This window comes from Giraffa tippelskirchi, chromosome 5 (assembly GCF_054371585.1).
Source record: "Giraffa tippelskirchi isolate mGirTip1 chromosome 5, T2T-mGirTip1v1.2.pri, whole genome shotgun sequence".
NCBI classification, from domain to species: domain Eukaryota; kingdom Metazoa; phylum Chordata; class Mammalia; order Artiodactyla; family Giraffidae; genus Giraffa; species Giraffa tippelskirchi.
The window spans coordinates 26,545,920-26,573,787 of NC_137279.1; the positions used below are offsets into that span (position 1 = coordinate 26,545,920).

At 41.3% G+C, this 27,868-nt stretch overlaps 1 protein-coding gene and 1 non-coding gene across 2 annotated transcripts in view; both read left to right on the top strand.

Moving 5' to 3' along the window:
- Positions 1–27,868, top strand: part of KAZN (kazrin, periplakin interacting protein) — a 1,354,882-nt gene that overhangs the window by 704,781 nt on the left and 622,233 nt on the right. The gene's annotated exons all lie outside the window — the stretch shown is intronic.
- On the top strand, positions 7,066–7,137 carry TRNAS-GGA (transfer RNA serine (anticodon GGA)). Its single transcript has one exon. It is a non-coding gene; the product is annotated as a tRNA-Ser (tRNA).

A 27,868-nucleotide genomic window follows, 5' to 3' on the forward strand; every position in this document is an offset into this window, starting at 1 on the left:
AACTGTGCAGTGCAGCTACAGCTGAAACCAGAAGCGCTTTAGGGATGTGTGTGACACAGTACCAGAGCTGTCTGCTATAGAACCATCTCTAAAGTGCATATGCAGCTGTGCTTCCCAGTGGGTAAGATTCCCTGATGTCTCCCCTGAGCCTAGAGAGAAATGTCCTGCTTTCTTTTGTTTTTTAATTAATTAACTTATTTTAATTGGAGGATAATTACTTTACAATATTGTGATGGTTTTTACCAAAAATCTATCATCCAGCCCAGCCTCTGCTGCCGTCTCCTTCGTGGCCACTGCCCACTCTGGGTTCACTTTCCACACCATTCACGATTCTCACCTCATGATTTTGCCTGTGCTGTTCCCTTGCCTGGAATTCTCTTCCCATTTGCATTCCTTCTCTAGACAACTTTTCAAGATTCCTCTCCTGACTGTCTCAGGGAGAATGAGACCCCCTGTTCATATTTCTAGCATTGCTCCCACTGCAATTTTAATAATTATCTCCAGTTCAGGGACTTCCTCCACCACCACCACCAGTTTGGTGGTGAATTCATAGAGGGCAATGGCAGGGTCCTCTTCATCTTGGTTTCCCCAATTCCCAGGGAAGACCTAGCACAGAGGAGCAATTGCTGAAAGGATGTCTGGCTGGACACATACACAAAAGCTCGGGGCTTTATTTTATTATTATTTTTTAGCCATGCTGCATTATTTGTGGGATCTTAGTTCCCTGACCAGGGATTGAACCCAGATCCCAGCAGTGAAAGCACTGAGTCCTAACTGGACAGCCAGGGAATTCCTGGGGCAGGTGGTCTTTATTTTATATCTATTCAACAGAAAGCAATAATGGCTACTTAGAAAGGATCGTGCCTTCAAGGGGAAGCAAAGCCCACATGATGAAGGGCATCTTGATTTGATGTCTCACTAGATTCCGATCTGAATAGTCTGCGCCATCTGTTCACCATTGTTTAAGGACACATAAACCATTTCCCATGTGCCCATCAAGAAGGTGACAGCTCTGACAGTGAATTCAATTTCAACAAACATTTGTTGGACAGCTGAAGAGCTGAGTCACTGCTTTAGACACAGGATAAAAGATGAGATAAAAATACCTGGTGTGCCTGAGGGCATCTGTGTGACCAGTGCTGGGGAGCCGCACAGGAGGGCAGAGATAGACTATCCAGGCAGCCGACCTTCGGGTGTCACAGACTGGATCCACCCTCTGTGCCCACAGGCAGGCACCTACCTGAGGCAAGGGCAGCCAGCTGAGCCATTCACCTGTAATCTGTAAGGGAGACCATTACAGGCAGGGCAGTTCCTATGTCACAGGCAGGTAGCTACAGCCCACAACAGTTTTTTCACTAAGCCCCTGGCATGTGCTGCCACTGTGCCCACAGGAGGACCATCCCTGCCCCTCAGGGGTCCCTTATACTCTAGCAGTCAAGATAAGGGTCCAGGGACACCATGACAGGGTGGTGTCATGACCACAATAATATCGGGTTGGCCCAAAAGTTCATTTGGCTTTTTCAGTTTGGGCCAACCCAATACAAGGCATACTGTGTACAGAGGCTGCACAGATCTGCAAGGGATAATGGAAGGTCTATGAGAAATTTACACTGACAGAATATTCTAGGATAAATGAATGGATACTTGGTCAATTGCCCTTCCATCCTGTACTTCCTGTCTTTTATTCCATAAACACAGATATTTTTTCCCCCTTTGCTTTTTAACCCAGCTGAGTAAGCCTATAATGAATGGGTCAATCTCAAATGTTTAAAAGGGAAGGCTACAGTGCTCAACCGTCTATATATTCAAATCCTTTGGCTCTTACATGTTGTGTCATCTTAGGCATTTTATCTGCCCACTTAGCTTCCATACCTATAAATTGGGGATGATAAAAGTCCTTGGTTCATAGAATTTTTCTGAAGGTAAAATGAGTTAGTAAATGAAAAAGCTTTTAAGGCACCTGGTACATAATAAGCCTTCAATAAGGCTAGCTGTTATTATTAATGGTTTTATTGTTATCATTATTATTCAAAATTATTACATAGGAGCAGGCTTCCCTGGTGGCTCAGCTAGTAAAGAACCTGCCTGCAATGTGGGAGACCTGGGTTCGATCCCTAGGTTGGGAAGACACCCTGGAGGAGGGCATGGCAACCCACTCCAGTATTCTTGCCTGGAGAATCCCCATGGGCAGAGGAGCCTGGCAGCCTGCAGTCCATGGGGTCACAAAGAGTCAGACACAACTGAGTGAATAAGCATACACAATACTTAGGAGCAGGGTGCTAGTGCCAATTTTCTAGAAAGCTCTTTAAAAAATATGAGAACTTAGTCTAATGAAGGGGACAGGTTCCAACTTCTCTCCGCTGAATCTCAGAGGTCAGTGATAGCAGTCATCTTTGCCCCCTTGATTTATTTTTTGATCCCAAGTTTTCAGACAACAAAGAATACAACTGGCAAATTAATTTTGCTTGGAGGAACACAGCAAAGTTCTTCATTTTTTTGAAATTAGTAGTTTACTGAGTGTGCCTATTGTGGTTCTTGATCGTCTCAGGCCAAAAAAAAAAAAATTTCTGTCCCATTTGGAAAAATATAACCTGTATACATAGAACACCCAGAAAGAATGATGAGAGAGAATGTTAAGTGAGTGGTGTGCTCAAAGTGGGATGGAGGAGCGAGTGACAGGTGATGCTGGAGGATGCCTGTGAAGGGTAGGACCCAACTCCCTGGAGAACGTTCTGGAATTCCCATCCCCAGGTAGACCACTGGGAGTCTCAGGTCAGTGAAGAGTCACACAGGCCCAGGGATGTGGGAGCAAATTACATGACTGCATGGAGTATCCAGACACACGAGCCTGAGATACCCTCACAGCTTTCCTCAGCCCAGAGTGGCCAGGTACTGTGTAATACTTCCCTCAAACTGCACAAATGCAGCCCTGGGAACCAGCAGGCATGAGGTAATGCTTGACAGTGGAGGATGCAGCAGTGAACTGCAATGGATGGATGGCCAAAGACTAGATAGGAAGAGAGTTACCTCCTGGACAGATGACAGCAACCGAGAACAGATCCTCAGCATCTCATCCTCTCCCCTTCTCACTTGAAAGAAAAGCAGAGAACTCCAGATGGAGATGAAATTTCTACAGTAGAGGAACTAGGGCCCAAAGGAAAAGTAGGTTCAAGTATAGAAATGCAAAGTTCTATTTCTTGTAGCTATTCAGAACAAACACTAAATCAGAGAGCCCTGTATGGAGACAGTAGATAGGACTCATTAGGTTAGGAATGTGGGGGCTTTGGAGTTTTAAAAGATTGGCTCTGCCTCTTGTAAGCTGATCAGGTACTTACTTTCTTCTAAAGTCTTTTTGCTCATCTGTAAAATGGGCATAATATAATACCCCCTAAATGATTGTATGTGTTAAACAGAAAAATTATGTATAAACCCCTAGAGGGCCAGTCTTCAATAAATATAGGCTAACAGATAAGCTAGTACGTCATGAAAAGGGGAAGGATTGGGGAGGAGTCTTGGGGAAGGGTTGTGAGGGAGGTCTTCATGGAGCTGTTAGTTCTAGCGGTAAAGATACATGAGAATGCCCCCACGTAGGACATGGTGGGGCCCTCACTGATTTGCTGAGGGGGCAGAGGAGTAGAATTTACATGTGTACCAACCAAATATGTGGTTCCCATGTGCTCCAAGCTGGTCAGAGCTAATATAATTTTGTAGTCAAAGTCATGGGCTCTGGCATCTTAGTGCCTGGGTTGGCATTATTTACTAGCTGGGCAAGTGCCCTTGGGTAAGTTACATAACCTCCCTGTACCTTAGTTGCCTCATCTGTAGAATGGTGGTCATTAATACTTGTTCCTATTCCATAAAGTTGTCCTGAAGCTTAAAATTAATGAACATATGTAAATAACATCTCTAAGCTTTCATTCCTGGCATGCTAAAGCATGCTCTAAACATTAGCTATTATTATTCTGATTTTGCTTCCATCCAAGTTTACACTTTAGCTGCTAAAATCCCTCAGGATCTCAAATTTGATTTCTTTTCCAAAAAAAAAAAACTTCCCAACTCCAGGCCATTTTCCAGCAAGGGAGAGTCACATTAAAATAAAAATTTCAAAGCCACCAATAGTCACATGAAGATAGCAAGTGGGGCTTTCCTCCTCCATGCACACAGGTGATCTCTCTCTTTGTGCTTCAGAAAGGAGCATAAAAATCAGCAAGGGTGCCTCCTACCCAAAGTTAGGGGCTCCCTGCCTCAGGGGAACTCACGAACATAAAACCAATCAAAGAAACAAAAGAACAACTTTTTTTGTGGAAGATATTCTGTGCTTGTGTTTCTTCCTTGAACCTAGTGTAAGGGAAAAATAATTACATTTTGTATCTGTTATCTACGGTCCAAATAATGCTGCATAATAATCAACCTCAAAAGCTCAGTGGCATACGGTAAACATTTGTTTTGGTTCATGGGTCTGTGTGCTGGCTGACTGGTTTTGCTGATCTGAGGCTGGGCTCATTCACAAGTGATTAGCTGCAAGAAATTCAGGCAGCTTTTCTGTCTCACACACCCGGGGCCTCAGCTGGGTTGTTCAGCTTTGCTCCATGGACCTCATCCTCCAGCAGGCTGACCCAGGCATGCCTCCACAGCAAGAGCAAAGAGTGAGTGGGAATGCAGAAATGTATGGTTAAGTTTCTGTCTCACATTTGCTGTCATTTCTTTGGCCAAAAGAACTTACATGACTGAGCACAAAGTCAAGATGTGGAACAGAATACCACCTGCACACACACACACACATACGCACAATCAGGGTGGGGCGGGGGTATGGAAAATGATGCAAAGTTACACAGCAAAGGGTTTAGGACCAGGAAGGGGTAAAGAATTGAGCTCATCAAGTTGATCAATCATATATCCCAAAGAACTTGCCAACATTGATTGCAGAAGAGAGAAAAATTATAAAAGAGATCAAATCTACTGAAAGGAAAGCAAAATAAGCAACTTTGAGGGGATTAAATGAGAGTGTTAAATCTTTTATAGACCTTTCAGAGTCAAACACTAATTCTCACATTTCACTCTTTTCCATTTTAAAATCTCTCTCAACATTTCTAGTCCCACCTACTTTGAATGAATCCAGATATGCCTTCAGAGAACCATTTTCCAGTCATCCTGTTCCAAGACCTTACTGTTCCAGGAATTACATATCCATGTGAAAATAAAAAATAACATTAAAGAAATCAAGATTTCTCCCCATTTTAAAGAGGTCTGACTCCAATTTAGGCATGAAAGTTTGAGAACTCTCCCTTGACTCTTCTCTTCCACCAACTCTCAGTTAAGACCCTCTGGGTAAGTCATAAATGAAATCATTTTGAACATGATATATGTCGTGGATCTCTTGGTCTGCATTAACCATGCCTTGTGGTTGAAATCCTGGTGCCTCCTATAGATTCCAGGGAAATAAATTGAAGATGGAAAGTAAAATCGATGATGAAAATCGAGACTCACTGTTGACGATTTCACTACAGTGTGTTTCTCACATAGAAGCTGTCTGAGATTTGAGAAACACTCTTCCTTTTCTTGTGTTGTTTTATAAGAGGAGCCACCACTTTAATAGCCTGTACATTTAAGATCCATAAAAGATAATGTGCAGTGAAGATGGTTAAGTCAGATAGACTCAGAGGATAGACATTTTGATAATCAATTTTTAACTAGGTAATAAGATTTGACACCATGCCAGTAATACCTTCTGATTTGGGAGGAGAATTCTGTCCTTTTTCCTTTGTGTTGAACTTCACAAACTGCTTGGCTGAATTCCAAAATACCGACCACTGAGAAGCACCAGACATAATATTACACTTGTCGGGCCATGAGTTTCACCTCCGTCCTAAATTCGTTGGTAGCTTCCTGTAAATTGTGGATTCTGTCGTTTTATCTGAAGCAATTATTCACATTCAGTTTAGTTTTGCTTGTGGCCAAGTTGAAACAGAGGAATCCATCAGCAGCATGTGTATTCAGAAATACCAACCTTTTATTTTTTTTGATGGGGCTGAAAATGGTCTAGATGAGATTCCATAAATCAGCACCGACAGCTACAGTCACAAATTCTCTCACAGCACTTCAGGATGTTAGGGCTAAATAAACAGGGTTACTATTTTCTTCTATACCCAGTTGAAAGCCCTTGATTCAACATGAGTGCTCAGGCCACTTCCTTATTTCCTATTTTCTTTGACCTGGTTCTTTGGGAAACCACTGGAAAAGAGAAGGCAAGTATGATTACCTTAAAGATTTCCATATAACTAACCAAATGACTCCCGTTCTTTAAATAATGACCAACATGTTAAACATATTCTATTAATTTCCTTTCCTGATACTATAAAGTTAACTCATGCTCATAGCAACCAGTGAAACAATTCAAAAATATATGAGATGGTTACAATTATTTTCCTGTGATGAGAACTTTTAAGATCTATCTCTTAGCAACTTTCAAATATACAATAAAGTATTATTAACTACAGTCACCCTGTGGTGGTTTAGTTGCTAAATCGTGTCCAACTCTCGCAGCCTCATGGACTATAGCCCACCAGGCTCCTCTGTCCATGGGATTGTCCAGGCAAGAATACTGGAGCGGATTGCCATTTCCTCCTCCAGGGGATCTACCTGACCCAGGGATGGAACCCATGTATTCTGCGTCTACTGCATTGTAGGTAGATTCTTTAGTGCTTGAGCCATTGAAGAAACCCCCCAAACCCACAGGTGAACTTGCTTGGATTCAAATCCTGGTTCCACAATGTCCTGACTGTGTGACCATAAGTATGTTATGTAACTGCTGGGCCTCTGTTTCCTTGTGTAAAATGTGGAGTTTATCACAGTAACAAACTTATTGACTTGGTCTAAGGATTAAACAAAATAGAACAATTAAACATTTAGCAGAGAGCCCATGGGAAACACTCTCCAAACGTTAGCTGTTTATTTCATCAGCCACCTGTGCCTTCCAACCCCATAAAATGTTCCTGAAAGGAGTCGTAGAGATTGAAGTGTTCTCCATTTCACTGCATTTCCTGTAAGGTCTGAGAGGTATGGGCTTCCCTGCTGGCTCAGCTGGTAAAGAATCTGCCTGGAATGCAGGAGACCCAGGTTTGATTCCTGGGTTGGGAAGATCTTCTGGAGGAAATGGCAATCCACTCCAGTATTGCCTGGGAAATCCAATGGACGGTGGAGCCTGGTGGGCTACAGTCCATGGGGTCACAAAGAGTTGGACACGACTGAAGCAACTAACACTTTCACTTTCCTGAGAGGTATGAGATGTTTCTGCCCCAGACATCCTTCCCACTGGTCCTTTCCATCTGCCTCTGGCTTCTCATCACCCCTTGACCCAGGCTGCATGTTTTCTGGGCTTTCAAGGTGGAGTCCATCTCCTGACACTTGATTATTCTGTACCTGGGGACCAGATCCATGTCTTGCTCATCTTTGCACTCCTTCATTGCTCTTAGCCCTGTGCCTTAAATACACTGAGGGTGTAATAAACATTTATTGTGTGTGTGTGTGTGTGTGTGTGTGTGTTAGTCACTCAGTCGTGTCTGACTCTGTGACCCCATGGAGTGTAGCTCACCAGGTTCCTCTGTTCATGGAATTCTCTAGGCAAGAATTCTTAAGTGTGTTGCCATTTCCTTTTCCAGGGGATCTTTCCAACCCAGGGATTGAACCCAGGTCCCCCGCATGGCAGGCAGATTCTTTACCATCTGAGCCACCAGGGAAGCCCCCAAACATCTATTATGATTATCTTAATTGAATTTCCCTGAATTTGACTGAGAGAGTGAGGAGAACATGTATCGATAGAGTTAACTTTTGTCCCACACCTCAAAGAACCAAATATCTTGGCAGTTGTTGGTATTGATATGTTTTATTTTGTTTTTTGAAAATAGCATTGGCTTTTTCTTATTATTGAGGCAATCTCTGTACATTGTATAAAATTTAGATAAGTGAAAAAATAGAAAAGAATATAATGAAAGTAATAATTACTCATCATTCCACTAGAGATAATTGCTGATAATATTTTGGGGTTCTATAGATCTATGTATATTCTATACATCTATAAATTCTATATATCTATATACATTCTACACACCTATGTATATTCTATATGTCTATATAGCTTGAGATCAAATTGAATAAATGGTTTTGAAATCACTTTTTCAATTAATATTATTTCAGGTGAATTTTCTCATAGTTCAAATACTATTCAAAATATGATTTTTAATATTAATCCCTCCCCAAAATAAATGTCTATGTTTATAAATCTTTGCCCGGATATCTGTTTCTCCAGGACAGACTTCCTGGGAATGAAATATCTCTGTCAGAGGATGTGAACTCATTTTAAATTCTTGCTATCTATTGTCAAATTGTTTTTGAGAAAGAGTGTAGCCCTTTAAGTCATCAGATGCCAAATGGAGAAGGAAGACAGATAATCTTAACTTCTCCACCCTTCAGCCTTTTCATCCTGGACAGTTTGATTGGCATAAAAAGGCAATGATTTATTAATTTCTTTGATTACTAGTCAAGTTGAGCTCTTGTGTGAATTTTCTGTTCATATCTTCTGCCCTTTTGTTCTGCTAATGGATGAAAGCCCTTTTTTTGATCTTTAAGAGCTCTTTGTATAAGAAAGAAATTTGTCCTTTTCCTGTGTTCATTACAATTTCTTTACTTTTGCAGTTTACCTTTTAAATGATTGATTGAGAAGATAATAAGTTTATAGATGTACTTAAAGAGAATTGGCATTGTCACAAATTTTAGATTTTTCTTCTAGAAAAATATGTTCATACATTTGTTTGTGTCTCATTTTGTGTATCTCAAAAAGATTTTCCTAGTTTACAGCATACTGAATAAAATGAGATCCTGTAATATATTTTTCTAAGTATTTTTGGTTCGCTAAGGTAATTAAGAAAGTGAGATTTTTTTTCCTCTTCAGATATTCTAACTGGTTATTGCTGATATAAGTAAAGCTATTGCTTTTTCTCTGTTTTATACTTAATCCATCCACTTTATCAAACACTGATTAACCCTAAGAGATTTCCAGATGAAACTCTTGATATTATCAGGAACATTTGGCTTTCCTCTGATTTTAATGAGAGTATCTTCTGTATTCACCATTAAATATGACAGTAGCTTGCTGGTTTATGCTAGATATTATTTATCATGCTGATTAAGTGGACTTACATTCCCAGCTCTCAAAGAGGTTTTCTGCCCCCTTTTAATTAGGAGTGGGTGTTAAATGTTATCTAATACACTGTCAGTGCCTGGCTATTTATAAATTCTGTGATTATACCTTTTATCTATATAACGTCCCCTTTTGTTCTGTTTAATAATGTTTTTTCCTCCTTATGTTCTGCTCTGTCTAAAATGGATACCGCCACTACTGCTTTTTCTTTTTAATCTTCTTGTTTGTATTTGTTAATTTTTTTGCCTCTCTCTCCACTTTTAATTTTTTGTATCATTGATAGTCAGCATCTTGTTCAATTAGACAATTGATAAACATGGGTCACATGCTTGTGTGTGTGGGCTTAGTAGCTCAGTCCTGTCTGACTCTTGGCAACCCTTTGGACTGTAGCCCTCCAGGCTCATCTTTCCATGGAATTTCCCAGGCAAGAATACTAGAGTGAGTTTCCATTTCCTTCTCCAGAGGATTTTCCTCACCTAGGGATCAAACCTGGGTCTCTTGTGTCTCCTGCATTCCAGACAGATTCTTTACCTGCTGAGCCATTGGGGAAGCCCCAGGCCACATGCTTACTTTGTGCCAAATGCTGAATCAGGTCCCTGGGATACAAAAAAGAGAGAACCTGCCAGAAGGGATGCACCACAGCCCAGACTGAAACAGGCGCTGCTGTGGGAGATTTGGGGCAGCAGTGGCTCCCAGGAGGGTCTGGCCTAGTTAGGGGCTCTGGCAAGGTTGCCCAGGGTGATAGGAGGTGTAACGCATAGATATGCACACAAGATAACCCAAGGAGAGTCAATCAGCTGGCCCTCAGGGAAAATAGGGGTTTGGGTACTTCTGTACCCAGACAACTTTAGGACCCCATGGAACCTGCAGATCCCACACTAGGGCACCACCATTAATTTAGGAAATTAGTTGCTCCTCCTCTACTTTCTTTTTCTCCACTTTATAGTTTCTACCTATTCATAGCTTCTCTTTCATTCATTCACTCACTCATTCAATCAGCAAATAATTTTTCAGCACCTTCTATGTATCAGGTGTCATTCAGGAACTGGGAAATCAACCATGAAGAAGACATGAAAAATAGTTGCTATCACAAAACTTATATTCTAGAGGAGGGAGCAGACACGAAGTGAAAGTACAGGATAATTGCAAATGGTGGTGTCATGGATGAAGCCTCCTCTAATGACTTCTCACTATACTTAGAAGAAAATCCAAAGTTCCTCCATGACACTTAGGTCCTACATAAACTGACACCATCCTCCACCTCTTGGCTTTTCAACTCCTCTCTCTGCCTTGCTCTCTGAGTTCCACCGTCTTGGTCTCTACACTCCTCAAACAGACCAGGTGTGCTTCTCACTTTGCTTTGGTACTGGATACTCCCTCTGCCTGGATGCTCTTCCACAAGATGCTCCATAAGCTGCCCCACATCTCAGGTCAGATTGCATGTTACTTCATCAATATGGCCTTTGCCAGCCACCCTCTCCATATAAGGCAGTACCCCTCCCCCCACTCACCCAGATCCTTTGCCTTGCTTTGTTTTGCCTCATCACTCTTAGCACTGCCTGACTCTGTGGTGTGTATATTTATCTGTGTCTTTGTTTATTGTCTGTCTCTCTCTAGTGGGGGCTTCTCAGGTGGCCCTAGTGGTAAAGAACCCTCCTGCCATTGCAGGAGATGCAGAGACAAGGGTTTGATTCCTGGGTCAGGAAGATCCCCTGGAGGAGGGCACAGGGAACCCACTCCAGTATTCACACCTGGAGAACCCCAGAGATGGGAGAGCCTGACGGGTCACAAACAGTCGGACACAACTGAAGCGACCCAGCACGCACACGCACACTGTCTCCTTGAGGGCAAGATCTTTCTTTGCAGGATCTTTGGTTCAGAGAACAGAGCACAGCACTAGGTAGAGGCTCAATGAGTATTTGTTGAAAGAATGAATGAGGGAAGTGGTATGTGATACAGGTGGTGATGGTGCTAGAGAATGACGGACAGGGAGGGTATGCTCTGCAGGTGGATCCTAAAGAGCAAGGGGAGGGATAAAGGGCTGAGTGAACCCCTCAGGCTGTGCTCTCTACCACTGGGGAAGGAGTGAGGGGTGGGACAAGCAGAAGGGGGAAAAGTCCTCTCTCCTCACCATGCATTTCATACAGACTCAAGTATGACTTTTGCCTCTGTCCTTTAAGTTTGGCCAAAATGTGTCTAGAAATGGTACCCTTTTAATTCATTTGTTCTGAAACGTGATGTGTCATTTCTGTTTGCTCCCAAAGCCCTTCTCTGGCTCCTGAAAGATGTCTTATATTTTATGTTTTTATATCTTATTTCTTTATAGATCTTGTTCTGCATTCTAGGAGAGCTCCTCAAGTTCATACGTGGGTCATTGATTTGGTTTTTTGCAGTGTTGATTCTGTCTTTTTTCACCTCGAGAGTGAATTTAGATTCTGCTATTTCCTTTCAATACATCCTTGTCTCCCCAGTCCGATCGCCAAGTAATATTTCTGCCTCAGGCAGTCTTCGGCCTCGGACCCTTCTCTCCTAGGACTTTCTGTCCCTTTTCTTCACATGCATGTCTTCTTGCATTTTCTTCTAATCTTTTCTACACTTTTCTTCTGGTTGCTGGAGTAATCCTGTTCAGAAGCATACATTTCCTTTGAATATTATGGATGTTTCATTCATTCATTCATTAATGAAATGCATTGACTATTTCCCTGGTACCTAGCCCTGAACTAGGTACCAGGAGGTAATCGATAGCCAGCAAGTCCCCGCAAATGGTAGAGTCAAATGAAGGAACTAAACAATTATACAAGCAATTTTAATAATATGACAAATGCTGTGGACAGGACACATGTGGTTGGTATCAGGGCACACAGTAGGCATGTATAATCTTGTCAACTACAGAAACAGAATTGGGGAGATGATGCTACCTTCTCTTATCCTGAGATATTTTTTCTCACAGCCCGTGTTGTTGAGTTTGACTGTTTTTCCTCCTTACTTCAGTTGCATTCAATGAGTCTTGATTGACATGAACTTCTTATGTAGTAACAGATGGAAGGTTGTGAGTTCCCCTTACTTCTTCTCACTAAGTGTTTGAGTGTCATTCAGATGTCCTTTCAGATGCCCAGGCAGGTGACAGGTGGATGTCCACAGCATCTGGTCCAACCTCCAGCACAGAGAGGCAGATATTCTTATTGCATCTCTCTGCTGACATGAAGTAAGATCTTCTGCCCTCAACACTTTGCTCTCTGGCATCCTGAACCATCTGTGTTGTCCATGCAAAATTGAAATCTCCAGCAGGCATTATTTCTAGGACTCTCCTGGAGTAAATCAGTCCAGAGTAGACAGAGTCTTCCAAAATGCAGCCCCTTCCAATATTACTGAAATGTATCTGGTGAGGTGTTCAAGGAAACTATGGAGGGCATAGTGCATTTTTGATGCCCTCTGGTCATTAATAGAGACATCCTGGATGATGTGAAGAGGCAAGTAAGTTGAGGAACTGCTCCCACAACAGACCCACTTGAATTTCGGGCCCAGACAGCACCAATGTATTTGATTCTAAGGAAGGGAAACCAAAAATTCATTTCTCTGAGGAGGAAAGAAGAAGAAATGAAAGTGGAGAATGAAGATAGAGCAAGGTTTCGAGCATGTGTGCATGCTCACTCATTTCCGACTCTTTGTGACCCTTGGACTGTAGCCTGCCAGGCTCCTTTGTCCATGGGATTTTTCAGGCAAGAATACTGGATTGGGTTGCCATTTTCTCCCCCAGGGGATTTTCTGGACCTGGGGATCGAACCCGCATCTCCTGCATTGCAGGCAGATTCTTTACCACTGAGCCACCTGGGAAGCCCCAAGGTTTCAAGGAGTTCAGATAAATATTTAAACAGGGAAGGAATTATGAGCCTCCTGAAATAGTATGCATCATGAATTCCCAGGCAGTCAGGTTAACAACAAGCTAGCTGGTAGAGAGATAGCCTCCTGAATTATTCTTTTAATGGAGTTCCCAGGTTAAAGTAGATTTCATTTAAGGTCAATCAATAGGTAATTTTATCCAGGCTTGGCGATTAAAAGAAAACCATAAAAAAGTTCTGTGACAGTCATCTTTTTGGCTCAATCAGACCTTCTTTAAGACCTGGGGAGCACTGGAGGAAGGCTACACCATAAATGAAGGCAAAGGTGCCAGGGTCTATCTTCCATCAAGAACCTCACCCCAAGCGAGTGTTAGCTCCCCTCTTAACTCAGATGCCTCAGTCCATACCCCCAGGCAAAGGGAAGAAACTCATGTTCCTTTCTTCTCTGGTAGATGGGGCACATTGGAATAATTTCAATTAACAGTGTAGATCCAGCTTATTTCTTGAATTCCCAATGATTGGTCATGGTGAATAAGTATGAGTCGGAATTTTAGTTTGACAGAAGTGATTATATTAGGCTCCTTGTGAGTGTGTGTGGGGGGTCTCTCTATCTCTCCTGCTCTATTAGAAGGCGCCTCGGGAAATCAGTAAGAAATGAGATGCCCAGGAACCTGCTGTTCAGTGATCCACCATTGACTTACTTAGGAAATTAGAGTAGAAAAGGGTTTCTAGAAAATGAAATTGCCTTTAGGTCTTACAGAGTGATTCAAGTTCTTGCCAAATGAATCTGGGAATTACATTGTTTGAAGGATAAGGGGCTTTTCTTTCTCATCACTTGCCTTCAGGGGTGAGTGCATACATGCTCAGTCATTTCTGACTCTGTGACCCCATGGACTGTAGCCTGCCTAGCTCCTCTCTCCATGGAATTTTCCAGGCAAGAATACTGGAGTGGGTTGCTTCTCCAAGGGATCTTTCCAATCCAGGGATTGAACCTGCATCTCTTGCATCCTCTGCATTAGCAGGCAAATTCTTTACCACTGTGCCACCTGGGAAGCCCATGGAACCCTGAATTGTGGGTCTTTAGGAGTAAGATATTCTTTCTTTTTGTTTTGCTTCTTTTCTCTTCTTGATAGTCAAGGACTTTTCTAAAAGTATGTTTTACCCAAGCCAGTATTTTGAGTTTATTAGGATTTTCCAAGGCTTGCTATTTATTTTCACAGACTCACTTTTCACTGAGTCAAGAGAATGAAGAAGGATCCTTGTTGCCGTGTTGTTTTTTTTTTTAATTTTAATAAATTACACTTTAAAGGGGCTGCTGGTTGCCAGTTCACACACAATCAAACTCTGCCATAGTTTCCATATTAAAAAAAAAAAAAATTCCTGCTGTGAATCTAACAAGGAAAAAGATTCTGAATCTCTCCTCCTTGCTTATCACGAATCAAAATGGAAACGAGTGATGCTGGAAACAATACAGAAAGTGCATTAAGGAATGCAAAAATTCTATGGGGGGAAGGAGATAAATCAAGTATTGTTGAATAGTGCTTATGTGTGTGAATATATTCTTCAGATTGATATTCATAGGCTGGTAAATAAGGTGTTAGGAGGCAGGAGACTGTATATTATCCTCGATATTTTTTATTTTTATAAAGCCCAGAGAAATATAAGGCTTTTTCCTTTGGAGACCAGAGAAGCTTCTTGAAAGGCTAATTATTATTGCTCTTGAAAAGGTTTGTGATCACTCTTAGATACATTTGTTACAATGATAGATGCAGAGCAGTGACAAAGGAAATAAAAGCCTAATTTGCTATTCCCTTGAAAATTTTCAGCTCTAAAACAACTTGGCAATGACTTCAAGGATGCTGCGTGTTACTCTCAATCACGCAGAAGCAGCTCTTCAGAGCAGAGACATACGTGAAAATGTGTGTGTGCCTGAGCGCAAAGCATGGCATTCACGTGCACACAGTTACCCGCAGAACATGCAGAATCAGCATTTTACAGGCTTCGCAAAAGGGCTGGAATTCAAAATCCAGGAGCTAAGAGGAAGCTGCATGTGGAATCTGTGAAGCTGCTGGCTCCCTTTCCTTGCATTGATCTTAGAACTTGACAACTGAGAAATACATCTTTATCATTCTTTTGCTTAGACGAAAGTATTATATATACTTGAATGCAACATTGTGTTTTATTTGCCAAGATTCAATCTACTGGTATTGAATATCCACCAAAAGAACACTAGATGATCAGAGAGCATGCACAAAGGAGGTACAGAAAACCCCATAAGGCTCATTCCCTTTCCAAGTCTGATAGCAATAAAACAGCTCCACCCTTTTTGCTCTGGGATTCTGACTAATAAGCAGAGACAGAGGAGAAAGTGAAATTGAATCTCAATTATGAGAGATATTGCACTTATGGAGTTTGGGCTTTTAAACACTTTACCTAGTTCTGTTACTAAACGGAAAAAAATATATATATATATATATATTTTTTTTTAATTCAGCTATAAAAACGTAAAGAGATTTGAATAGTGGCAAACTGTTATAAGTCATTTTAAAAGGGAAAACATTCTGCAGAAGTAAATCAGTCATTTGACTACCTTAGAACTTGGGTTTCTATTACCTTCCAGAGGTTTTTAACTTCAGAATGAATAACCTGGAAAATAATTTATTTGAATTTAAAGTTGGCCATATGAATGAGTACAGAATTTAAAACAGAGTGAAATGGTAGGGAATTTAATACTACTTGTTGGGGACTGCTTATCCCATTCAGCCTGTAAAGATATATTGTTTGGAAGAGTAGATTGCCAAGGGGAATTAAGAATCTGAAACACTTAGAGAGCTAGGACTTAGGTTCCAATACTGCCGCTGGGTCAATGCATTGACTGTGGAGTGGCCCCTTGGGAACTGCTGAGCAACTGAAACAATGTGTGGTGGAATATAGTGTCCGCTATATGGAAGAAAAGCCAGAGTGACCAAAACCCACTATTAGGAAGAAATCATCTCAATCTTTGCCCATGGACACATAATACATTTTAATGCCTTTCCATTACCTTCTGGTTAGAACTCAAACTTTGCAGCCTGGCACCTATTTCTGCCAGTGGTCCATTATGGCTCCCATGCCTGCACTTTTACAAGCTGCTCTTCCATCACTTAATTCATATTCAACATCCAAAACTCAGCTCAAGGTCCTGTCTTTGGGAACCTCTGACTTCTCTCACTGGCTCCGTCTTCAGTGTTTTTCTTCCACGTTCCCATAGCACCTTGAGCCTACATGGCACATAAAACATGGCTAATTGTCAGCATACTTTGATTTCCCTCCACTCTTGGCCCAAAGGACAGGCTCCTCCATCCTTATATTTATTGTGCTCTTCTGATTATTGTCCATTTTCCACTTCAGACCATTCTCCACCCTCTCCTCCCTGCTCTGTGCCCCAGAGTAGAATATCATGCCAACTTATTGCTCTGGCTTTCTTGTTGGCTTAGACTCATTATCTGTTGAATGTATTTTGTAAAACTAAAACATGCTAAACTGAACATTGTCCTCTGGCTTCCAGACCAGAGGGTAGAGATAAAAATTGGAAGGTGGAGGATGGGAAGAAAGAAGAGTCAGGGTGTTTATTCCCATGACTCTCTTCCTATAAGCCATGGACTGGCAGTGGCTATAAACCTTTATCTAAGACCACCACTCTAGGGACTTCCCTGGTGGTCCTATGGCTAAGACTCCAAGCTCCCAATGCAGGGGGCCTGGGTTCAATCCCTGGTCTGAGTAACTAGATCTCACATTCAGCAACTAAGAGTTCACATGCCACAACAAAGACTAAAGATCCAGAGTGCCACCACTAAGACCCTGCACATAAATAAGTAAAAATAATTATAAATAACTTAAAAATAATAATAAAAAAAGACCACTGGCGAGCTACGGTCCATGGGATTGCAAAGAGTCGAACATGACTGAGCACACACACAGCTCTCCAGTGGGGTAGCCCCTCCCCCAGAGTTCAAATTCTTCACATTCTAGAAATCGCTTCTTCCCCCTTCAGCCTGGGTATGATAACAGCTTCTGCTTCTCCCAAATTTTCTCCAAAATAAAAGGGAATTTAGATATGGAGAGCTCTGAGACCCATTCTACAATCCCCATCATGACCAAATGCACCTCTTTTGCATGCCTTGCTTTTGCGGTGGATGCTTATCAGCCTCCCCACCCGCTGTGAGTCTCAGATAGGGAGAAGTCAGCCTTGAGGCTCTGCCATGGGATCAATGGCTCCTCAGCTAAGAGATATTGATCCCGTGACAATGGCTGTCCTGCCTTTCTTTGTGTGAGGAGCTGACTGTAGACTTAGCAATTGTGTGCAAGGGCAGTATTTCTGAACAACAATGGCCGGCTGTCTCATTATCGATTGTTCTGCAGTCTAACTGGGTTAGAACTGGTGCACATTTCATACCCCCTTCCTTCTCCCTCCTTCCTAAAGCAAATAAAATCTTTAATAAGAGGGTGCGGGTATACACAGAGAGAAGTTATTTTATTTCATATGAAAATACTTTCTACTCCTGACCAAGTATATATATTTTTTGAATGCTGAAATTGGTTCAGGGCAGTCATCCTGGCAATGACTCTGGCTTGGTCCATGTGGCTTGGGCCTTAGAAAGCTGTATTCCCAGCCTGTCCAGAGATCCCCAATGACCTGAGTAGGTCCCTCACTTCTCCTGGGGGTTCTCTGAACCCACCTGATTTATCCAGTAGGCACAGGGTCTAGGACCCACAGTACTATTCAAGACATGGGAAAACGTTTTACATACAAATTCTTTTCAACTCAGAAGAAAAGGTGAAAATAATAATGATGAATATATAATAAAAAAAAATCTAGCCTGGATTATACTTGCTTTATGTCAATGTATTTGTTTGATATAATTTTTAATACTGTCTATGAAGGAAAGGACCCACAAAGACAAAAGTGCCAAAGATCCACAAAAGTAATAATACTGCCCTGCTCTGCAGAACATCAGCCCTGAAGACACTCCTTGGGCAAATAAAATCTAGGAAACCCAAGGCACCACCTCCCCTGGAAGATTCACATCTTACAATAGCAGATCAGAGGACCACAGCCATCTTGCTGTTAAAGAATCTACTTTCTCTTTGTTTAAGCCAGCTAGTTCCAAACTTACTTGACTTCAGAATACTTGAAGAAACACCAATCTAAACTTCGTTTGTTTTATTTCTCTTTCTAGCCTTGATAACCTCTCAGAACTTAAATAGTACAACCTTGTATTTATTTTCAAGCCCCTCTGGGGAATTTAAAACTATAAATGCCTACTTTTTTTTTAAAGAAGCAAGATCTCAGATCAATAACATAAATTTTTAACTTAAGAAATTAGAAAAAAAAAAAAGAGTAAAGTAAATCCAAAGGAAATCAAGATAAGAGCAGAAACAAATGAAAGATAGAATAAAAAACAACTGAGAAAGTCAACAAAACTAAAAGTTTTGAAAAGATCAGTTAAATTGACAAGTCTTTAGCTAGACTGACCAAGAAAGAAAGAGAGAAGACTTAAACAACTAAAACCTGGGATGAAAGAGGAGATATTCCTATCAACCTTATAAAAATAAAGCTGATTATAAATAAAATTGATTATAAAAGGATACCATGAACAATTGTATGCCAAGGAATGATACAGTTTAGATAAAATGGAAAAATTCCTAGGAGACACAAACTATAAAAACTGACTCACAAAGAAATACAAACTCTGAATAGACTAATATAACAAGTAAAAAGATTGAATTACTAATCAAAAAACTGCCAACTACCCACAAAGAAAATCCCAGGCCCAAATGTATTCAATGGTGAATTCTAATACATGTTTAAAAGAGAATTAAAATTGATTCTTCACACACCCTTCCAAAAATTAGATGAAGAAAGAAAATGTCCCAAATCATTTTATAAGGGCAGTATTACCTACCCCAATACCAAAAGCACATCAAAAAAGCACAAGCAAACGATCGACCAAGGTCTCTTATGAATATGGACACAAATATCTTCAACAAAATGCTAGCAAACGGACTCTAATAATATATCAAAGGACTGCAAATTATGACCAAGTGGGTTTGAACCCAAGAATGCAAGGTTGGTTTGACACATGAAAATTAATCAATGAAGTCTACTATGTTAACAGAATAAAGGGCCAAAACCATAGCTCAGTTGGTAAGGAATCTGCCTGCAATGCAGGAGACCCCAGTTCGATTCCTGGTTCAGGAAGATCGCTGGAGAAGGGATAGGCTACCCATTTCAGTATTCTGGCCTAGAGAACTCCATGAACAGTCAGTCCATGCAGTCACAAAGAGTAGGACATGACTGAGTGAGTTTCACTCGTTCATTGAATCTTAACAGATGCCAAAAAAGCATTTAAGACAAATTATAAATTGAAGGGACTTTCAAAAGCTCATAAAAAGCATATATAAAAAACTTACAACTAGTATCCTACCTAATGGTAAAAGCTGAATGTTTTCCCTCTAAGATTGGCAATAAGACAAGGATGTCTGCTCTCATCACTTCTAGTCAACATTGTATTGGAGGTTCTAGCCATTAGGCAAGGAGAGAACATAAAAGCCTTCCAGATTAGAAAGATAAATGTATTTACACACTTTGATCTTCCTAAGGACGGTGACTGCAGCAATGAAATTAAAAGATACTCCTTGGAAGGAAAACTATGGCAAACCTAGACAGCATATTAGAAAGCAGAGACATCGCTTTGTCAGCAAAGATCTGTGTAGTCAAAGCTATCGTTTTCCAGTAGTCATGGATGGATGTGAGAGTTGGACCATGAAGAAGGCTGAGTGCCAAAGAATTGATGCTTTCAAATTGTGCTGGAGAAGACTCTTAAGAGTCCTTTGACTGCAAAGAGATCACAGCAGTCAATCATAAAGGAAATCAATCCTGAATATTCATTGGAAGGACTGATGCTGAAGCTGAAGCTCCAATACTTTGACCACCTGATGTGAAGAGCCAACTCATTGGAAAAGACCCTGATTCTTGGAAAGCTTGAGGGCAGGAGGAGAAGAGGGCAGCAGAGAATGAGATGATTAGATAGCATCACTGACTCAATGGACATGAATCTGAGCAAACTCTGGGACACAGTAGAGGACATAGGATCTTGATTTGCTGCAGTCCATGGGGTCACAGAGAGTTAGACACAACTTAGTGACTGCACAACAACAATGAGGAATACACACACACTCACATGCACACACCACATACAACTAACTGTTAAGATTAATAAATGAGTTCAGTATGATTTCAGGGTACAAGATCAATATATGAAAATTAATTGTATTTCTACTCTACACTAGCAATGAATAATCCAGAAATGAAATTAAGAATGCAACTCCTTTTACAATAGAAAAGAATAAAATAGGAATAAATTTAGCAAAAGATGTGTAAGAATTTTATACTAAAATCTACAAAACATGTTGAAAGAAATTAAAGAAGATTGAAATAAATGAAAATAGTATCCCTTGTCATGGGATGAAAGACTTAATATTAAGATGACAGTACTGTCCAAACTGATAGATTCAACACAAAAATGTCTACCAAAATCCCAACTTTAGTCAATCTAAAAAAGTGGAAGGTCATACAACCTTGAAGAATGAAGTACTGATACGTGCTGCAATGTGGATGAATCTGGGCAACATCATACTAAGTGAAAGAAGCCTGTTACCAAAGTCTATGATTCTGTTTACATGAATAGGCAAGTCCATAGGGACAGAGAGAACGTCCCAGGTGGTGCTAGTGGAGGGAGGGGTAAATGAAGAGAGACTCTTTATTTATTTTTAATTGGAAGATAATTGCTTTATGGGCTTCCCTGGTGGTTCAAACAGTAAAGAATCCACCTGCAATGCGAGAGACCTGGGTTTGATCCCTGAGTTGTGAAGATTCCCTTGGAGGAGGGCATGGCAACCCACTCCAGTATTCTTGCAACAAGACAAGGATGTCTGCTCTCATCAATTCTAGTCAACATTGTATTGGAGGTTCTAGCCATCAGGAAGAGAACATAAAAGACTTCCAAATTAAAAAGATAAATGTATTTGCACATCTTGATCCAGTATTCTTGCCTGGAGAATCCCCATGGACAGAGGAGCCTGATGGGCTACAGTCCATGGGATCTCAAAGAGTTGGACACATCTGAGCGATTAAGCACACACAACAATTGCTTTACAATGTTGTGTTGGTTTCTGCCATACATCAACATGAATCAGCCATAGGTATATATATGTTCTCTCCCTCTTGAACCTCCCTCCCAGCTCCTACCCCATCTCACCCTTCTAGCTTGTCACAGAGCACTAAGCTGAGCTCCTTGTGTTATACTGCAACTTCCCATTAGCCATCAATTTTACATGTGATGATGTATGTATGTGTTTTACATATGGTGGTGCTACTCTCTCAGTTCGTCCCACCCTTTCCTGTCCCTGCTGTGTCCACAAGTCTGTTCTCTATGTCTGAGTCTCTAAACCTGCCCTGCAAATTGGTTCATCAGTACGATTTTTCTAGATTCCATATATACGTGTTAATATATGATATTTGTTTTTCTCTTTCTGACTTATTTCTGTTGCTGACAGAGACTCTTAATGGGTAAAATTTCCTTTAGGGATGATGAAAAAATCCTGAAATCAGGTGATAGTGATGGTGGCACAACAGTGAATACACTACAAACTACTGAATTTTATGCTTTTTAAAGGGTGAGTTTTCTAATCATCCTTGCCCTTTCATTTATTCTCTTATTTGCTTATTCAAACTCCATCTTCTTTGTTTCCCTCAGCTTTTTTGAGGTAAAATTGACAAATAAAATTGCTAAAAGTAAAAAAATGGGGGGGGTGAGTTTTCCCATATGTGAATTATAGCTCAATAAAATTGTTATATTTTAAAACGTCCTTGCTGAGAGTCACTGCTGAGAATGCCCCTTATGGGTCTGTTTTTAATTAGATGAAATCTGTGCTCATTCTTTCCATCCCCTTCAAGACATTCCTCTGCTAACAATGAGTCTCTGAACTAAAGAGTCTTGATGTGTTCATTCATTCATTCATTTGCTGCATATTAACTGAGTGCCTACCCTAGGTCATGCATGCTCTATGCTAGACCCTGGGGATAGAGAACTAGAGAAGACAGACTAGGTCCCTGCCCTCAGCAAACTTACAGTTGCTCACATTCACTTGAAATTTATCTCTGAATTTCATCTTTTTAAACATTTTCTTACAGTGTGAGGGTGGGAGCAGGAGTAGAGAAACAATCTATTTTTGTTATTGTTTTTAGTGCCTTTAGTTCAGGTACCTGGTGGATCTAATCCATGGTGCTTATCACAATGTCATCTGTTTGGCAAAAGGTCAGTTTAAAATGTTTACCTTTCAGGTGCTTCCTACTTTATTTGGGGGCTTTCAAAGGGGAGAAAACCCCCATGTCATTTGGGCCCTTGGTAGATTTCAGGCACTGTGTGATGACCACAGCCACCCTGCAAGGTCAGTCACAGCAACAGCAAAGCTAAATGGCCATTGTTGGCAGAACATTTAATACAGGCCAGGGATTGCACAGGACTTTGACAAGCATCATCTCATTCCATCCTCCCAGTAACTTTACGGTCCCTATTTTATAGACATCTTTCATAGACAACTGCCCAGTGACACAGTTAATGGGTTGAGGAGCCAGAATTTTCACTTCAGCTTCACCTGGCTCCAAAACCCATGAGCATTCCCTTTTCCTGCATTGCCATCTGTGTTCTGCCTTCAGAATACCTAAAACCCTTACTGATGCAAAGGAATAAGACGCCAATGCAGGGTGTGGGCCCTGGGGCAGATGTTGTTTCAGATTTCTGCACCTGCCAGCTATGTCTCTTTGCCTCCGTTCTCTCCTCTAAGAAATGGGTCAATAGCAATCTCAATCTCAGAGGGTTATTATCAGGATAAATGAACTGATGTGTATAAAGTGCTTAGAGCAGGGTTTGGCTATAAACATCATCAATAAATATCAATTATATTCCCTCATCAAATGCCATGGGCCTAATAACAATTAGAATGGATCTGATCAACTTACTTGATGCCTGACACCAGGTGAACATGTTCCAGCCCACATATCCAACCTACCTAACCTCTATGAAAGCAGAGAAGAGTCATTCTTCCTATGTTCCAGATGAGAAACCCAAGGGTAAGATCACAAAGCCTAAGATGCGAAACAGATTTGGCAAATTGATGTCATTAGCCTCCCTGTTGGGCAAGAACCCATCACATTCCTCACATCACATCTTCCTTCTCAAGATAGCTTCTCACCTTTAAGGTCTGATCACATGATGGCATTTGAACAATACCAGGGGATAGTAGTAAGCTGAAACCTGGACCATAACAAGAATGAGATATGTGGGGAACCTAGGACACAAAACTTAAGGAGTTGTTCACTACCAGGGTCATGCAAGGGCAAGGGTGGCAACTGAGACTGACCACCTCCTTAAATTCTGTGCCCTAAATATATCTGGAGAAAAACATGGTCTGAAAGGATATATGTACCCCAGTGTTCATTGCAGTGCTGTTTACAATAGCAAAGACATACAAGAAACCTAAATGGCCATCAACAAAGGAATGGATATTGAAAATGTGATTCATATGTACAATGCAATATTACTCAGCCATTAAAAAGAATGAAGTAATGCCCTTTGCAGCAACATGGACGAAACTGGAGATTGTCATTCTGAGTGAAGAAAGTCAGGCAGAGAAAGAGAAATATCATATGATATCCCTCATATGCAGAATCTTCCATCACCAGTCACATCCACAACTGGGCATTGTCAAAGCTATGGATTTTCCTGTAGTCATGTATAGATGTAAGAATTGGACCATAGAGAAAGCTGAGTGCTGAAGAATTGATGCTTTTGAACTGTGGTGTTGGAGAAGACTCTTGAGAGTCCGTTGGACAGCAATATCAAACCAATCAATCCTAAAGGAAATCAGTCCTGAATATTCATTGGAAGGACTGATGCAGAAGCTGAAACTCCAGTACTTTGGCCACCTGATGCAAAGAACTGACTCATTGGAAAAGACCCTGATGCTGGGAAAGATTGAAGGCAGGAGGAGAAGGGGACGACAGAGGATGAGATGGTTGGATGGCATCACCAACTTAATGGACGTGAGTTTGAACAAGCTCCAAGAGTTGGTGATGGACAGGGAAGCCTGGCATGCTGCGGTCCATGGAGTTACAAAGAGTTGGACACCATGGGGTTGCAAAGAGTAGGACACGACTGAATAACTGAACTGAATTGAACTGATATGCAGAATCTGAAAAGAAATGAAATAAATGAACTTATTTACAGAACAGAAACAGACTCATAGACTTGAAGAATGAACATATGGTTCCTGGGGGGAAGGATGCAGGAAGGGATAGTTAGGGAGTTTGAGATCAACATGAACACCCTGCTATAATTTAAATGGATAACCAAGAAGGACCTACTGTATAGCACAGAGAACTCTGCTCAATGATAAGTGGCAGCCTGGATGGAAGGGGAGTTTGAGGGAGAATGGATACATGTATATGTATGACTGAGTCCCTTTGCTGTCCACCTGAAACTATCACAGCATTGTTAATTAGCTATACTCCAATATAAAATAAAAAGGTTTTAAAAATCCTAATCCCATCTCACCCTAATCCCAGGCCTGATCATATTCCTTCTCAAGATGCCTACAGCTCTTAACACACTGAGAACAAAGTATCATGGTTTGTATTTGCAGTTGCCAAAATTACAGTGTCTCTAAACTACAAAATGGAAAGAGACTTGGGGGTAATAGGGAAGCAAGAGTCGACACTGAGTCCAGTTTAATTCAGCAGCTGGCACTGACCAAACTCACCATTGATTTAAAGTTGGCAGTGAGAAGAGTTTTAAGAAAGCCAGTGGCCTTGAGCTAAAATGCTACAGGATGTTAGAGTAGACAGGGGAATTCATGGAAAGAAGTGAAACTAGCTTAATGAGGATTAATGCCAAGCATCCTGCTTGTGGAGAAAGAAGTCATCAAGTAAGCAATTCCAACAAGTAAGTTCTAAGTTGGAAAACTGAATTCTAGAAAGGAAGTCAGGAAAAGGTGCAACATGGAGTGGAAGCAGCTGATATAATGGGATCTGCTACCCAAGGAGAGATAAGAGCATCTCAGAGGAAGAGCTATTTGTAGGAAGAGAAGCTACTCATGGGCGATGGACATCAGGAGGGAAAATGCTTTAGAAACAACCCATCTTCCTGTGGAAGCTTTGAATTCATGCATCACTCTGTAATTGTGTGAGGCATCTTCTCAAAAGTCCCAGGGTTCTTTCCAGTTGATCAACAATTTTGCCCCCAGGTAAAGCTGTAAATTGAGTTTCTTCTTTCTCCCTCATGACCAAGCTCATGGCTCAGGTGATATCAGCAGAGCAGGGGTTTTATATTCTTCTTGAATCAACTGGAACTCTTTTGGTTGCAGGTAGTAGAATGTGACTTGGGATAGTTCACCAGAAAGGAGATCTGATTACAAGGTTACAGAGCATCCCTTAGATGCTAAAGACAGTAACAAGCTTAACCTCAGGCAGGATACATCAGCAAAAACTGCAGCTGAGTGAGGAACTCAGGAAGCCTCTCCTTCATCTTTTTTCTGCTTTTCACTCTATAAAAGGGCTTCTCTGCTGCCCTGGTGGGAAATAACTACCTTGAATATGTCCCTGCTTGATGTCTCCCCCGTTTCCAAGAATAGCCACAGGGGTGGGATTCTTTTCATCCCATTTCCAAATTTCCAGAGAAGAGGCTTAAGAGTCAGCTTAGATCAGAGGCCATTCTGATCCAATCAACCAAGGTCAGGAGGTGAGGTCTGAATATGGCTCCTCCCCTTGTGAGCAAGTAGATGGAAGGAGGTAGAGGGGCAGATCCAAGAAGACATGTTCTGTGCAGACAAGCCGAGCGATGTCCACTGTGCCTTCTCCTACTGTGACATGTGACTTCATCCACAATTGGATGGCAATATTGACTAAAGCAAAGAAAACATAAAACCACAAGCTCAAAAGTTAACAAGGGTTGAAGACACTGTGCTAAGTCCAGTCAGCAAGACACAAAAAACAAATATTATATGATTCCAACTAGGGTTGTCAAATTCATAGAATGCAGGCAAGCAGTGACCAAGAACTGGTGAGGGTGGGGGCTGCTGTTTAACCTTTACAAAGTTTCTGTTTGGGATGATGAAATGTTCTGGAGAGGGATGGTAGTGAGGGTTGCACAACATGAATGTACTCAATGCCACTGAACTCTACCCTTAAAAATGGTTAAGATGGTAAATTTTATGTGATGTATATTTCATCACAATAAACAGAATAGGATAGAATAAGAAGTTAATTCGGGATCCAATGCAGGGAAAGCGGCCAAGGTGATCCAACTTGTCCTTTTGTGCATCCATGGCACTTCGTGGGTTACTCCCTTGGCTTGAGCTGCACTTTTTTTCCTTACTTGAGGAATTCTTAGTTGTTCTTTAAGACTGAGCTGATATAACCCGCCTCGCTTAAGCCTTGGGTACACTCCCCCAGGCAGACTTAATTACGTCTTTTCTATGTTTCTATGGCAGCATATATGGCGTGTGAAGCTACTACTGTATATCATGTGCCATAAGTATTTTCTATACACTTGTCTCTCCCACTGGCCTACAAACTTCAGAGCAGAGAAACCATAGAGTATTACTGTTCAGACAGCAGACCCTTGAGCCCCCACTCCCAGCCTGCCACTCTCCATTGTGTGACCTCCAGCAAATTACCTTCTAGGCTTTAGTTTCTTTCTTCAAATGTAAAAATGGGACTCAGTATCATGTGTACCTATATGGGTTAAATGAAGAAGCCCATGCAAGCATTGCATACCTACCTTAAATGCTCAATAAATTTTAGCCCTCATCGTGATCACTCAGTATCAAGCACAGCATCAGGGACATGCGGCAACTCAGTCTTTGTTGAATGGATGAACAAAATAAGGGAAAAAACTGTGTACATGTACATATAAATTGTCAGTCATGACAAAACAAACAAGACTAAGTAGAATAAGATATGTTGGCTGCCTGAAAGACTTGAGAGTGGCCTCAGCTTTGCAAAGGAGACTGTGAATATACTGTTTTAAAAGGTGTACATGCATACTCAGTCACAGTCATGTCCACCTCTTTGTGACCCCATGGACTGTAGTCCACCAGGCTCCTCTGTCCATGGAACTTTCCAGGCAAGAATACTGGAGTGGGTTGCCATTCCCTTCTCCAGGGTATCTTCCTGACCCAGAGATCAAGCCCATGTCTCTTATGTCTCCTGCATTGGCAGGCAGGTTCTTTACAACTAGTGCTACCTGGGAAACCCTGTTTTCAAAGGCAGTTCAGGAAATGTTAGGCCGAACCCTGATAAGGACATCAGAGAATGTTAACTAGTCATTTCCCCTTGTGATGCATCTGCATAAATGAGATGCCCAGAATGGCCCTATATGAACACAGATTTTCATTCCACTTAGTTGCTATATCCTTTGGCTACAGAAAACAGATTGGCACTTAAATACGTACATTGCATTAGATTTCCCTAGGGAGAGAGATTGCTAGAGTTCCTGTTGCTTTGCAGAGCGAGGGCTTAATTGTCCACAGGATCCATCATCTTCAGAACTGGACCCCTTGCTTTCTAGACCACACTGATATTTGAGATCCCTCCTTGAATCCCTTTTATTTTCATTGTGGATCACTCTGACTTTTGAGCCTATACTGGTGCTAAAGAAAATGCTCATTTCAGTAGAGTGGGGGCTTTGTTCCCTATCACTAATGTCCATCTTGGTGAAATGACTTATAACAG